Here is a 15852-nt window from a genome sequence, read left to right on the forward strand (position 1 = left end):
CCTTTATGTACACCTATATTTAGAAAGATATTAATTCCAAGAGCTGTATTATCCACCCTGCAGTCATTGACAAACAAGCCATACTAGAGTGTCAGCTCACATAATAAGGCAAAATTGGTTGGAACTCTTCACTTCTTTACTGCTGACAAGCACGTGACCATGACTGCCACTTCAAATGAAGACAAAAAGTAGGGACCAGGATGTCTGGAATTGAGTGGAAACCGAGGAGATGGGTGCTTTTTGTCCTGTGCTTTGTTCCAGCTGCCACTGCAGATTTAGGCATCTGTACATAGGGCCTGTCAGAAACAGGCTTATCTCTTTGCCCCCTCCCCCTTTTCTGAGGTACAAAGAGCCACTTAGATAGAACTGGCCCGCAGTAAAATCTTCATTATGTGGCGTTAAAAAGAGCAACAGACCTTTGGCTCTTTAAGATGAACTCCAGACAAGTGCTTGACCAAACAGGGGGGGGGGACTTGATGTCGATAGGCTTGAACTGATGTCTGGGCAAAACTGTGGCCAGTGGTATTTACATCATTTTTCTACTTGTGCCTTTTAAACACAACTTGTTGGTGGCTTGATTCCTACGAAATGTATCACATTGAAAGGACATTGTTTAAAAACATGATGTAGCTATTTTTAATGTAAAATTTTGACTTAAGCTTTGTCTTCTTCGATTTCTTGTTTTTTAATGTCTAGTGCCATGAAAACAAGATCAAGTAGCTAACTGAATAAAACAATATAGCATCTAAAAGCACAATTTGGGTGGTACAATGCCAAATTTGACTTCAATTAGCTAAGGAAAAAGTCTGAATCAACGTAATTTAGGGTTTTTCCCACAACATTAATCTTTATACAGTAATTGAATTTCACATTTTTTCCCAAGAAAACATATATTATATTGTTTTGTTATATTAAAACCCCAAATGACAGGAATAAAGTCATTTAAGTTTATTTTTTATATCATTATTATTCTTGTATCACCGAAAAAGAATGTTGAAAAGAAAGTGATATAAATCTAAATTAAGTACAGTAGATGGATAGATAGATAGATAGATAGATAGATAGATAGATAGATAGATAGATAGATAGATAGATAGATAGATAGATAGATAGATAGATAGATAGATAGATAGATAGATAGATAGATAGATACTTGTAGATAGATAGATACTTGTAGATAGTTAGATACTAGATACAGTAATACATTATATTTCTATTACCTAAAGAAAAACAGTCTGAATCAACATAATTGAGCTATTTACACATCATTTCTCTTTAGAAACTGACTTGTATTGAATTTCATTCCCCCTAAGATAGCGTACCAATTTAACAGGAAAAAAGGACAGTATACAATTTTATAATTTTGAATTCCCAAATCATCGGGATCATTCAGTCATTTAGTTTTGTTTAATTTTATTCCAAAAATTTAAAAATGGAAAAAATATGTTATTTAAGATTGAGTTATATTTAAAAAGCAAGACAAGCAAATATTCCCTATATTTGTATATTCATGTAACCAATGCCACATGCCATTATTATAATTGTAAATACAGCACTAGATCCCATTTTAGGGTAGTTCAGTTATTTGGCACAACAAGCCAATAAGACATGATTTTTGGAACCAGATCAGACTCAAAATTTGATGAAAAACTGTCACTCCTAGACAAAAAGATATAAATGAATGAAGCTACTTTTTACTGCATTTAATTGAGCTGTCTAAAAGCCTAGCCACTCTGTGCTATTGCTATTGGAACTTACGTATTATAGGATATTTAAAGAGAAATCTTCAATTAGTTGAACAGGCCAGTTGAAAAAGCTTTTAGAAATCATCAGATTACGCAGGTAAAAAATGAAAAATTAGTAGAATTAGGTCATTGCCTTATCATTAATTGTAAATATTTCTAAATATTTAGGATGATGTCTGGCCAGTGTCAGATCACTAAACATTTATGTAGAAAAAGGTGTCGATTTTTTTACCGCAGGTTGAGTGGACATAAGAAAGGCGTCAGCAAAGCCTTTCAACGATTGCTTCCATCTCTCTGTCCGTCCATCCAATGCATCCATCCATCCATCTGCTGGCCTTTCCCAGCCGTTCCCGTGTTGGTTTGCAAGTTGTCAGTAAATCTGCCGTGGCGTCCCGCTGACGTGCATTGTGACGGGCCTGAATACTCCTTGGCCGCCAGTATGGCCTGCGCCAATGCTGGATTAGCCACACCGGATTAGCTGTCCGCCCTCCTGCTGCTTATTCAAATATTGTTTCACGTATTGTCATCATTCGTATAGAAAATATGCTAAAAATCAAAATAAAACCGAAAACAATAAAAGGCCGGTTTTCCGAGCGATTTCAGAAGGAGTCGGAAAGGACAGGCCGAAAAAGCGCCACTGCTTATCGACCGCCACCCGCTGCCTTTCGAACGAAGACGACCAAACGAAAATGAGGCATGAAAGTGAGCCTTGATCTTTGCTAACATGGCGTTTGTCTGTCTTTTCCTTCTCTCTCCCCCTTCTCTCTCCTTCAACCCTCTCGCACATACACTTGGGAGTCAAGGCAATTGATGTGCTGCCTTTGATGGGAAAGAGCGGCCTATATTAGCAGCCAAAAAGGAGCCCTCGATGAAAGGGGGCAAAAAGAAAATGGACGGGATAAATATAAAAAAAGACTGGGGATGGTAGAGATTGGCGAAAGCGCAGTAGCTTACCGTGCGAGTCCGATGGCGGTCGCGGCATTGACACTCGGTCTTTCGTCCCGGGTTTTCGCTGGGCGTACCGATGCGGGCGTAAGGGGGCTTAGACCCTCGCCGAGGTTTTCGGGGGGGCATCCTGCCGGCCGACGCTGTCGCCATCTTTGTCCCGTTGTTGTCTTAGATGTGCCTCTCCTCCTCCTCTTCCTCAGCATCTTCATCCCTCCCCTTTCCCCGGCTTTGATCGCGCCTCGCTCCCCTCCCTCGCGATGACATCATCACGCAGAGCATCAAAGGCGGCTTCTGGGACTGGACCCTGGGTGGAAATATGGCGCATAAGGAAATCTTGGACGACAACACACCCAACCGGCATCAGATCCACCCTTTAAACAGGCGTACCCCAAGGCCCCCTGCTGGGACCCTTGATGATTTTTTTAAAGGCTTCCTGCACCGACACCGGCAACTTGTGTGATGCTCAAGTCTATCCCAGGATGATGGCTGGCCACCCGATTCTGTCTCCCCTCCAGCAAGTGGATACCATGCTTAAAATCCTCTTAAGGTCCCCCTGCATGTTCTTGATGTGCCATAACACATGTTGCACAGTCAGAATCACTGAAAGTGAGAATAAAGTGTATTTTTAAGCCCTCCCAAAAACTTGTAACATTAAAAGAAAAATACATAAATAATACTATAAAAAGTGTATGTTTGCATTGTACATGATGTAATATATTTGAATAAATAAAAAACTACTAAAAACTAATTAATTTGGTCTCAAATTTGGATAAAAAAGATCTTGTTTAATTTCGAAAATCAAGTTTTCTTAAATAAAAACTTTCAGCATTACTTAACACGAACAATTCGTATGTATATATTATGTTCAACAAAGAAAGTATTTTTTTTAGTCTGAAAAATGCTTGAATGCAAAGAAAAATAAAACATAATATTATCCCTGTAAAAAACGTTTTTTTGCCGGAAAATGAATATGGCAGGATGAAATGTCATCTTACCACAATAGCAAAAAACAAAGTTAGTTTTTGAGTCAAACTATTTTTGGAGAAAAAATTACAAACGTCATTATTCAATGTCGATACCTTGAGAAAGCAGCAAAAAATATTTCTGCCGCCTACAGGAAAAAAGGCAAATTTTTAAGAGAAAAGTCATAAATAAGACAATTTTGTTTTGATAGCACATTTAGTGTTTGTGTAAAATGAAAGTCACAATTACATTTTTTTCTAGATTTTATAAAAATTAATATCCTAATAATATAGCATGCACATAAAATGTAGGAATCTATGCAATATTTGAGTCTGAATCTTACAAGAATAGCCTCCTTCTCTCCCAGCACCATCATTTTGTGTGACGCTTGCCTCTGACCCTGAATGTTGGCCGCACCTCCCCATCTTACTTCAGCCGGTGGGCACCCGTCTGCAAATCCTGTTAGCGACCCTTGTGCGTGCATGTGTGTGTGCCACACAAGTTGCACTAACGCTCTCAGCTGCCAAACCAATCTGATGAGGTCTAGAAGAAAGAGAAGGGAATAAAAACTGATTTTAATGGATTCTAATAGGTTGAGCTAGTGTTCTTAAACTTTGTAGCTGCATGGTTCACAAAGCCTGCTTTGATGTAACCTTGTCTACTTTGATGATTGATACCACTGAAACTTTGTCATCCTTTTCTACCTACTTTTCTAAAATCTTGTTTTTTGTTTACTTGTATGTGATCCGCCTCACATTACAACGTCATACTATACGAGTAGAATTAACTTATTAACTTATATTTTGTTACTGGCACAAATGGGTACTTAAGTGAAATGAAATGTATATCGATTTTGCTACAGGTAAATAGTTTTTCCCTAGGCCTAGGGAATTAGGATCTAGTATCAGTACCACACTTTAAGGCTTTGGGGGCAATAAACTGCAGCAGACATACTCGCTTGGGCCACTGCCTGTCAAGGCCAAGGTCTGGCTCATTTCTGAAGAGAGCGGGGACACTTTACACAAGGGATTGAGAACCTTTTTGACACAAAGGAAAAATATTTTGATATTTGGGGGGAAAGAGCCACACCATATATTTTGAGAGAAAATTAAACAAAACTGCTAAACCCGCTCTCCAGATCAGAGTTTATTCTTCCGCACATTTTATTTCACTGTGTGACATTTGATGTTTTGATAAAATCTATGAAATAATAATAATAATGCAAAAGCCTGTGTCCCATATAAATACAACACTTAAAATTTGTCTCTCTCCTGCAGTTACTTAATAGTGTTGAGGCTCATTTTGACAGTCATTTTTGTCATAAGTAATGGTTTCAAGACCCGAGTAAAGTTCCATCCATTCAGCCATCCACTATCTGCACCGCTTATCTTTACTAGGGTCGCGGGGTGATGGAGCCCGTTCCAGTCATCTTCTGGCAATGGGCAGGGAACGCCCTGAACTGGTTGCCAGCCAGCACACAGAGACAGACAATTCACTCACTCATTAGCACCTCGGGAAATTTTGGACCAGCCAATTATCCTGACATGCATGTATTTGTAATTTGGGATGAAACCAGAGTACCTGGAGAAAACCCATGCAAAAACAAGGAAAACATGCAAACTCTGCAAAGGAAGGCTGGTAGCTGGATTTGAACCCATAACCCCAGAACTGTGCCGCGGATGCACTAACCACTCAGCTGCAGTGCCGCCCCCGAGCAAAGATCTTTGGTAAAAATGTCAAATAATTCTGCAAACGATGTATTTACCTTCTGGGCAGACAGTGCAGGGCGAGAGATAGGAGGGAGTGCTTGCACTATTTGCATAGCTCACACTATATGAAGTCTTTGCTAGAGCTTCTGGGTAATTAAAAATAGTTACGTGGCTTTTCATCATAAAGTGTCTTATTAATGAACATATACATTTTTTGTTGCTATATTAAAGATTCCTTAGCGATGTAAACTTTCGTTAAAATTTGCCCTATATATACTGGACATTACTGACAATTATAACAGTGTTAGTTCTCAACCCAATTCTGAAGTAAACATAAAATAATCTTGATTCAAATCATTCAGGTAAAATTTACATGAAACACTATTGAAGAACTAATTTTCAAAGCTATTGAGTGTGAGTTTTGCTGGACTTTGAGTCTCAAATATTACGGTAACTGTAATTTACTTTAAATCACCTCTTAATGTGCAACATCTGATCTAGAGATGTCAAACTCAGTTTGGCTCAAGGGCCGCATCCAGACTTTCTGTTTTCAGGCAGACCGGATCCGTAAAAGAATGTCAACTCCATTATTTTATAGCTTTTTTAAAACGTATTATGCTTTATAATTCAGCCTATATTAGTGATTTACCCTTCATTTTATAATCAGGGATGACAAGTGATCTTTTCTAAACACAACACATTTATTCACAAAAAATTGGGAATAAAGATTTTCATGTTTGTAATTGAATGTGTAAAGTGTTTGTTTTTTAACAGTTGAGTGAACACAGTTTCATACCTGAACCCAACACTGCTTTTTAGTAGGATTTGGTTTGCATATACCTAAAAAAATCATAACTTTTGATAGAATTGACCTATAGACTCGCTTCCTTTTTTTGACATACTCAGAAATGTATGGCAGTCCGGATTAAATCACCCAACAGGCTGGACCTGGCCCGCAGGCCATATGTTTAGCATGCCTTAATCTAACGAAATGATTTAGGCCACAACAACAAAATACACATTATAATGTTATGTAAATAATGTTTACTCAGATCTCCCAATCATAAAAGCAGAATAGGTGAATGCAAATACTATATTGCTGCGGGTATTAGGAAAACTCATTCGGCCGCACTAATAGCCCTCCCGCTCTGCTTTTTCTTCATCCACAAATGACTTCCCGCATAATCCTCATCAACTAAATCCTGAAAGCCCACCTGTAGGATCATCAGGGGGTAAACACTGTTAGCAGGCTGCTGAGGTTTGATAAGCATTTTTCTATTAGTACAATAGAGCATCCTTCCTCTGGGCCTGTTACTTACACACACTCCAAAATGTTCCCATCATGCGAACTAACAATGGATGAAATAAACAAATCTGTGCAGTGTGTGTCTGTGTGTGGGGAGATGCTGCACCTGCCTGGAGGCCACAAGGGCACAAAACAGCTCTTCACTAAATCCTTGTTTGGCACCTAATAGCATGCCGCAAGTTGTCAAGAATAACAACGCTGAAAGAAATGCAACTTACACTTGTGCATGCACACACACTACACTCCTACAGTTACTTGTGATGCACTGCACAACCTCATTTAAATAACAATAGCACTCATCTCGCGCTCAATCGTGCAAACATGTACACAGTGGAGCGGTCTTTAAGCCAATTTTTTCCCCCGAGATCAATATTTTATCATGAAATGAATTAATGGAAAAAAACCCTCTATTTTTTCTAGTTAGTTATCAGAATCAGCCTGCATTTGCTGTGAGACAAAAAGCAGCATATTACAAGAATATAGCGTCTCAGCTCAACCAAATCATTCATAATTGATACAACCCGGCAACCAAAACTAATGTACAAATGTTTGGGGTCACTTGGAATTGTCCTGATTTATTTAAGGAAAATCACTGTTTTTTTTCAATGAAGACAACATGTCATGGCTGGGTGGTTAGTGCGCAGCCCCACGTGGAGTTTGCATGCTCTCCTCGTGCTTGCGTAGGTTTCCTCCGGGCACTTCGGCTTCCTCCCACATTCCAAAAACATGCATGTCAGGTAAATTGGTTGGTTGTAATTGTTCCTTGTTGTGAATGAGCAAGTAATTGGTTATCTGTCTCTGTGTGCCCTGGCAACCACTTCAGGGTGTCTCGAAGTCCGAAGATAGCTGGAAATGGCTACAGCATCCCCGTGACCCTACTGAGGATAAGCAGTGCAGATAATGGATAGATGGAAGACAACATGAAACTAATCAGAAATGCACCATTTCCAGCAACCGGCACGCCTGTGTTCTGATCGTACATTGTCTTTGATAATTGCTTTAGACAGCTAACGGGTGATTGGAAAACCCTTGTGCTATGATGTTAGCACTGCTGAAGCGGTTTACCTGGTTAAAAAGCTATAAAAGAGACCTATTGTTTGGGCTAGTCCAATATCTGGAGCATCACATTTGTGGGTTTGATTATTCTTTCAGAATGGCCAGAAAAAAATAAAGTTTGTGTGAAACTCTTCAGTCTATCCTTGTTCTAAGCAATAAAGGTTATTCCCTTACATACATTGACAAGAAACTTAAGATCTTCTATGATGGTGTGTACTATTCCCTTCAGAGAGCAGCACAAACAGGCTCAAAACGAGGAGAAAGAGAAGTGGTGAGATGACATAAGTTAGTCTCTTGTTTAGAAAAATAAACAGCTTACAGGTCTTTAACTGGCAGCTTGGTTAAATAAACCCGCAAAACAACAGTATCAAATGAAGAAGTGACTGTGAGAGGCTCGCCTTCAAGACAGAGTCCAAAAAAACATGTGAGACTGGCTAATCAAAGGAATAGATTAATATGGGAAAAAGAACATAGATATTGAACAACTCATTTGATAAATAAAAGTGTGACTTTTTCATGGAAAACACAAAATTGTCTGAGTGACATTATACTTTTAAATGTTATTGTAGTTTTCACATTTGGCGAACAGACACAATGCTAGGGTTTACTGTTGTTGCACCGTTTTAAATATTGATGGTACCATATCCTTACATCCTTGCAATGCAGAGAGAAAGCTGGATGTGAAGTTTGTGTGTGTGAAGTTTGTGTGTGTGTGTGTATGTGTGTTTGGGTATTGCTCAGCTAAAGTAAGACAAACGAGACCCTGGAGAACACTACTTAGCCGCTCATAAAGGTCAAATATGGAGGCACAGCGGCTAATCTCCAACCCCCCCCCCGGGACGGCAGTGGATGCTGTTGTTTCGCAGCCGTGTGACATTTAAACCTTAGTGCGCCGCACAACGTTGTGGATGTGTCTCCAGCCTCCTGTACTGCTCTAGAGTGCCCGCTGAGGGTTAATTAGACATGGCCTCAGAAACCATTGTTAATTATTTTGAAGTACAGCCATTTCTGTTGACGCAAACTCTTTACAAAGTACAGCTAATGACTTGTGGACTGACTGAATGGAGCAAGGGATGAGAAGAAAATTCCTGACTACAAGCGGCTACTTTTTTTGCTACATTTTAAACATTGCAGCTTTATATACGGTGCAGCTTCTTCTTTTTTTGTTTTTTTTTTCAAGGTAAACAGTGGAGTGCTCTCTTCCACAACGCATGCGTTCTAAACACAAAACACCGTGGGGACGTCTGGAAAGATTTATGATGCCTGTAGGGGAAATTAGTCTATGTTTTTAGCAACAGTACTCATACAATACAAAAATAGGAGCAAAATATTTACAATGTTATTTCAACTTTTTCACCCACAAATCAAGTCCTCAATTAATAAATTCTAATTACATTGCAAGTTATCCATCCAAACGCTAAATTTCTTTTATCGAATCATAGGCGTCAATGTCAGGTCGCTAAAGTTTCCTTTAATCCTTGAGAAACGATAACAAGCGAATTGGCAATTTGGTCAATTACCGCGGCAACCACAAAAGAGAACAATACAAAAAGACACGTCTGTGTTCCAATATGGCACTATTCTTCACAGAATGATTGCCCTGACGCTGTCGTCAAAAGTGACTCAGCTGAAAACAGCGTTGTTGATGTTATGCATGCAAAGTTCCCCACTCAGTTGGCGCTAGGTACGCGCCAGACTGAAAATGTAAGAAATGTATGTGAATTAGTCATTTTTATGGCTGTTTAGGCCTGTGGCATAAAATCCAGGGCAGCTTGTACATCACAAAATTGATTTTCGTTCTTAAATTTGAGCATGCAGCTTTGAATCAGGTGCGCTGTGTAGTCCCGAATACACGGCATGTACTATGGCACAAGAAGTTGGTTAAGAGTTTGGTAAGAAGTGCAGATTCCAGGAGAACAAGCGAACCAAGCTTGGAGACATCAGTGGACAAATGTGTGGACTCTGCAATAAGTTCTGCTCTTGTAGAATTACCCATTTATAAATTTTGGAAGAAAAGCCATCGGCTAACCTTTGAAAATAACTACAAAACAACTAATATCTGAAGCCTTGGTGTCAACTGATAAAAACAAGTTGCATGTCAGTGATGACATTTTCATCATTAAATGTATTGTCCAATCAGCTCAAAGAAACGTACAGAATGCCCCGCCTCTACTGGGCAATCACAGCAGCAAATCATTAGAAGAACTTCAATCACTCACGCTCACATATCCCTTGAGCACATGGGTCATAGGGGCACTACTTCCTGTGATGTGGCTTGGGCAAGTTGAGCCTGGCAGTGCCCATCCCTCTTCGGGCCGTTTTTTTGGGTAGGGCTTTGCTATTCCACATAAAACAGATAGTATTGGTTTACAAGGTTACCAATAGAAGGTGAAGCCTCCTCATCTGACTCAGACACAGCACTTTCACCATCTTGTCGCTGTTGTTTTTCGGTGCAAAGCGTCATACTGCTCTTCTGAGATGACCTTAGTAATGACTGGCAACAGCGTGTGTATAACAATATTGATACTAGATCCTAAATCAGTGGGGAAAAAACAATGTTCTGAAATTTTGAGTACAGTGGGACCTCGCTATGCTTTTTTTTTATTTAAAGCATTTTTGAAGGGGTGTCGCTACTTCGTGGTTCCACGTTCGCGGGTTCAGAGCTTCGCAGGTCTAAAAAAATAAATAAATAAGATAAAATATTTAAAAAACAAATATATATATATATACATATATATATATATATATATAATATTTTTTTAAGCATTTTTGAAGGGGCGTCGCTACTTCGCGGATTTTCACTTTTTGCGGGTGGTTTTAGTCCCCATTAACCGCGATAACCGAGGTATTACTGTATAAGCATTTGATCCTTTGTTGCTTTCAAATTTTGTTAAAAAATAAACTGTAGTTATTTGCTATTCTGACATAATAAAGACTCAAATGCTCTTTGTACGGTAAAGGACTTTGCATTTGGTATACACAGATATGTTCTTATATGTATTCAAATTATGTATTTATTTAGATTAATAAATAACTAGATGGATAAAAATGCAATGGTTCCTTCAAATAAAAAAAATACATAACTATTAGCAAAATACAATTATTCAATTAAAAACACATGAATACATCATTCAATATTATTGTGCCATTGATAATACACAAATAAATAAATACATAAATATCTAAATGAATAGAAATGAAGACATACCCACAATAAATTATTTAAATTCTGTTCGTAAATGGGTAGACATAATTGTCTGGCCTCCTCCGCATAAAAAGCACCACGGTAAATCTCATTAATAAATATTGTTGTCGCACGTTGTTACAGTTGAGGGCAGCCACATCATTAAAATTCCACCATGGCGCTCGCTATATGTTAACTGTCACGTCCTCGAGTCACGTCTAATTGGCTAATCTAATCAGAAAAGTTGCAATTGTCTGCGGGGTCACGCGTTGATTGCGGCTGCTGACAGACAACAATGCTGGCCAAGCGAATTTCCACGCAAAATATCCAGAGATAACGAATGCTGGGTCAGCAGCAGTTCAGCCAAAGAGTAACAAGCGCCGAGAAAACCCACAAAAATGGTGTAAGGTTGAGCGTGACGCTGATTAAATAAGCAATGTTTCACCTGTCAAGAAAGAACGATGAAATACAGCAAAAGAAATACAACAGAAAACTGTTAGAAAAATAGGCAAAACAGTTTTTTGCGCTTGTTTAGGGTGATGATGGATCTGGTGAAGAAACGGTCTCTCGGCCTGTTTGCCCTTGGTTTTAGGGCAACTGGTCAAAGAGGTGGTGGCAAATGTTTTGTTATTTCCTTGTGTTAATTAATAAGTAGTTGATGTTTTTTGTGTGTGCTGTGCCTAAATGTTTTAAAAATATGATATTGGTCTCATAAAAAACCATACATCTTAAATTTGGAAACGTTGCATTGTAAGACCGAGCTTTGTAGAATTACAACATTTACCCATCCATCCATTATCTGCACCGCTTATCCTCAGTCAGGTCGCAGGGGTGCTGGAGTCCATCCCAGTTATCTTCGGGCAGTGGGCAGGGGACACCCTGAACTGGTTGCCAGCCAGTCGCAGGGGACACGGAGACAGACAACTCACTCATTCACACCTAGGGCCAATTTGGACTGGCCAATTGCATGTTTTTGGGATGTGGGAGGAAACTGAGGTACCGGGAGGAAACCCACGGGGAGAACATAGAAACTCCACACAGAAAGGCTTGTAGCTGGATTTGATCCTATGACCTCAGAACTGTGCTCAGACGCGCTAACCACTCATCCGCTGTGCCGACCTTCAACATTTATATTCTTTTCAAAAATCAGTAGCAATATTTTTGTCGTTGTGGACTTTCTTCACATTAACATAGTCATTGGGTGCTTTTGTTTGGACTCAATTATTCTGGGTGGGACATTTGTATATAAGTCCCGGCCCACAACTGTAGAACTTTCACAATCTGCAAAGTTTTGGCTGGGCAAAACTTTTAGAATTATCTCATCTCATTAGCTGCACCGCTTATCCTTAGTAGGGTCGCGGGGGTGCTGGAGCCCATCCCAGCAATCATCGGGCAGTGGGCAGGGGACACCCTGAACTGGTTGCCAGCCAATCGCAGGGCACTCGGGGACAGACAACTCACTCGCTCAGTCACACCTAGGGACAATTTGGACCGGCCAATTCACCTGAAATGCATGTCTTTGGAATGTGGGAGGAAACCGGAGTGCCCGGAGGAAACCCACGCAAGCACGGGGAGAACATACAAACTCCGCACAGTAAGGCCGGGAGCTGGATTTGAACCCACGCAGGAGGTTCCCACGACCTCAGAACTGTGCCGCACACGCGCTAACCACTGCGCTGCCATGCTGCCTTTTAGAATTATTAATTGTGTTATTTACAGTAGCCAACGAACAATCATGCACGTGTTGTTTTCTGCAAGGTACAGTATAAACGTTCGCACCTTTCCATTCCTACGATGAATACAGAAATTTCTGCTACCCTATTCATCCTGTGTTACGTCCTCATAAAACTGTATAATTTTTTTGCAAACAATTTATTTTCATCTCCAAATGCCTCATACAACACCATTTAAGAGGTTAATTACATTTTTTTCCATGTATAGGCGTTACAGGGTTAAATTTTGAATGATGATAACTTTCAACAATCTTTTTGAATCAATGCAATCAGGATTCAGGGCTAACCACTCTACTGAGACAGCCCTGGTCAAGGTAACCAATGATCTTCTACTGGCAATGGACTCCTCCGCTTCATCACTCTTGCTGCTGCTGGACCTTAGTGCTGCCTTTGACACTGTGGACCATAATATCTTCCTAGAACGGTTACCAAAATTGATTTTTCTCTCAGGAACCGTCCTCTTATGGTTCAGATCCTCCCTCTCAGATCGGACACACTGTGTTAAATATGGTGAAATGACATTTGAGCCCTTTAGTGTTACCTGTGGTGTTCCGCAGGGTTCAGTACTTGGCCCCCTTCTTTTTAGCATTTAGCAAATATAAGATCACCCAGAGTGACTCAGTCAAAAATTTAGGTGTCATATTTGACCCCGATCTGTCCCTTTAAACACATGTTAAGAATATTACTAGAACAGCTTTTTTCCATCTTTGCAACATTGCTAAAATTTGTCCTATGCAGTCTCAGTCGAATGCGGAGATTATAATTGACGCGTTTGTTACCTCCCGTCTCGATTACTGTCATGCACTACTCTTCGGTCTCCCGAAGTCCAAAATCAAGAGCCTTTAGCTGGTACAAAATGCTGCAGCGAGGCTTTTAACCAAGACAAAAAAAAGTTTGATCACATAACCCCGATTTTAGCTAACTTGCATTGGCTCCCTGTTAGCTCAAGATGGACTTGCTCCCTCATATCTTTCAGATTTAATTTCCCCCTATGTTCCGTTCCGGAACCTTCACTCTGAAAACCCCGGTCAACTAGTAATCCCAAGAGCCAAGAAGAGATCCGCAGGTTTGAGAGCTTTCCCCATCCGGGCCCCAGTGCTGTGGAATGCTCTTGCCCCTGAGATTCGATCTGCAACCTCAGTGGAAATGTTTAAATCCAAGCTTAAAACACACTTCTATTCTTTAGCGTTCGAATAACCTATATTTTATGTTGATAATATGTGTATTATTTGCCCTCATTTAGGTTTTAGATGAGGAGATGGTGTCATAATAATCTGTAGTTTGCAATAGTCTATGACCTGTGCAGCCGTTTGAGACTCTTTGTGATTAAGGGCTATACAAATAAACATGACTTGACTTTAAATTAGCCTACTACGTTTATTGCCTTAGAATTAACATTTAGTATTTGTTAAAGTTATTGTACGCTGATTTGAGCAACACTATTAAACGATAAAATATTGAACTCAACTTTAAAACCATTATGATATAACTATTACTACAGAAGCTAATGTAAGCCTTCTTACCTGTCGGCGGTCAAGGTGGAATACCCGAGGTTTAGTCGATTATAAAGATTAATTTTGTACAGGACATACAGTATTGTCTAATTTTACCTGACAAAAACGTGCATTTTAAGCCTTTCATTACATTCAAGCTACGAAACATTGATTTTACCTATTGAGAAGTGATAGTTGTGGGGAAAACACCCCCAAAAAGATAAAAGTGGATTGAGTGCGCGCATAAAAATGCAAGACTGACTCCATCTGATGGCACACTGAAGCACTGCATCTCATTTCCAATCAATAATACTCTACTTAATTCAATTAATGCAGCTCAATGACATTTCTTATTAAATTACCCTTTTCTGTCGACCCTCTATTTATGTGAGAATCTAAAAACCATTGCCTGCTAGTTATACAGCACCAGAGCCAACAACATCAACGTAAAATGTTGTTTCTGGTATTTCCAGATTGTTGTGACTTGAGAGCATAGCGACACAAACACAAAAGGCTGCAAAAAGGGTACTGAATTAAATAACTCTCTTGGCTTTGAGGCTGTTATCACATGTAGGATCTGTAAGCAAACATGGACATTAGTATGGTACTAATGCACCGAGAATTTGGGTTGCATTAGAAACCTTTACATTTGGCCTACATAGGCTATGTATCAAACAAAAATGAATGAACTTATGTTGGTCCTTTGTTTGATCTCCTTGCGGGACCAGAAGCAGCGATTTAGACGATAGAACGCCGAACGGGCTAGGTTGATGCGGATGGCGTTCACATCTTTGGCCTGTCTTGTGGCAGTGAATGTGGCCCCAAGGTAATTGAACTGATCAACCTCTTCTATGGCGGATCTGTTGAGCGGGGATTTGCAAGGGGGATATTCGGAGAAAAGGATTTTAGTCTTTGCAATGTTTATCTTCATGCCTCCTTGTTTCGCCATATTGTTGATTTTATCGAGGACCTGTTGATTAGGTGGTGAATGAGGACCCATGGACTGCCACATCAGCGGCAAAGTCCAAGTTAGTGATGGAGGTGTCGAGATCCGTTTGCACTCCCTCAAAGTTATCAAGGCTGTTCTCGAGGAATCAGTTGATAATGTAGTTGAAAAGAGCTTGATAAAAGATGCAGCCTAGCCGGATGCCGGTACGGACGAAGAAGAGTGACTCCTCACCGCAGCAACGTTTTTTGTGTATGGGCATAGTAGGCTTTGATTAATCCACTGTTGGTTACGTTAAGTTGGTTAAGTAGTTTCGGCGGGAGGCCATCGTGGCTCATGATCTTCCAGAGACTGTCCCGATTGATTGAGTTGAATGTTGCATGAAGACGATAAAGCAGATGACAGATGGCTGTTGGTATGCCCAGCGATGACTGAGGATTCGACGGAGCGAGAACATTTGGTCTGTACATCTTCTACCTCTTCAAAATACCGCTTGGTTGGGGCAGGTTCGATGATTCCTATGGGCTTGAAAATGACATAGAAAAATGGTGGCAAAGGTTTATCGATAAGGCTGATTCCACATTAGTTGGAGCAGATTCGGCAGTCCCCAGTCTTAAAGAATGAGAGAAGGATGGCATCACTCCAGTCTTGAGGAATAGCTTCTGTGCAAACCCGTTCACGGAGTCTGGTGAGCCATTTGGCCATCACTAGTTTGACGTGTGCCCACCGTTTGAGTACCAGGTGACAGTGTGCTGGATGGGATGGTCAA

The 15852-nt window shown here is 40.1% G+C and overlaps 1 protein-coding gene across 1 annotated transcript in view; it reads right to left on the reverse strand.

Moving 5' to 3' along the window:
* LOC148361452 (axin-1-like) overlaps nt 1-2856 on the reverse strand; it is a 32959-nt gene extending 30103 nt beyond the window's left edge. The window contains exon 1 of the mRNA XM_088342133.1: nt 2700-2856. The gene's annotated coding sequence lies outside the window, so the exon portion shown is untranslated. The remainder of the gene's footprint in view (nt 1-2699) is intronic.
* Between the last annotated feature and the right edge of the window lie 12996 nt (nt 2857-15852).

Source organism: Urocampus carinirostris, chromosome 8 (genome assembly GCF_059441175.1).
Source record: "Urocampus carinirostris isolate Australia breed hairy pipefish chromosome 8, RoL_Ucar_1.0, whole genome shotgun sequence".
In the NCBI taxonomy this organism is placed as follows: domain Eukaryota; kingdom Metazoa; phylum Chordata; class Actinopteri; order Syngnathiformes; family Syngnathidae; genus Urocampus; species Urocampus carinirostris.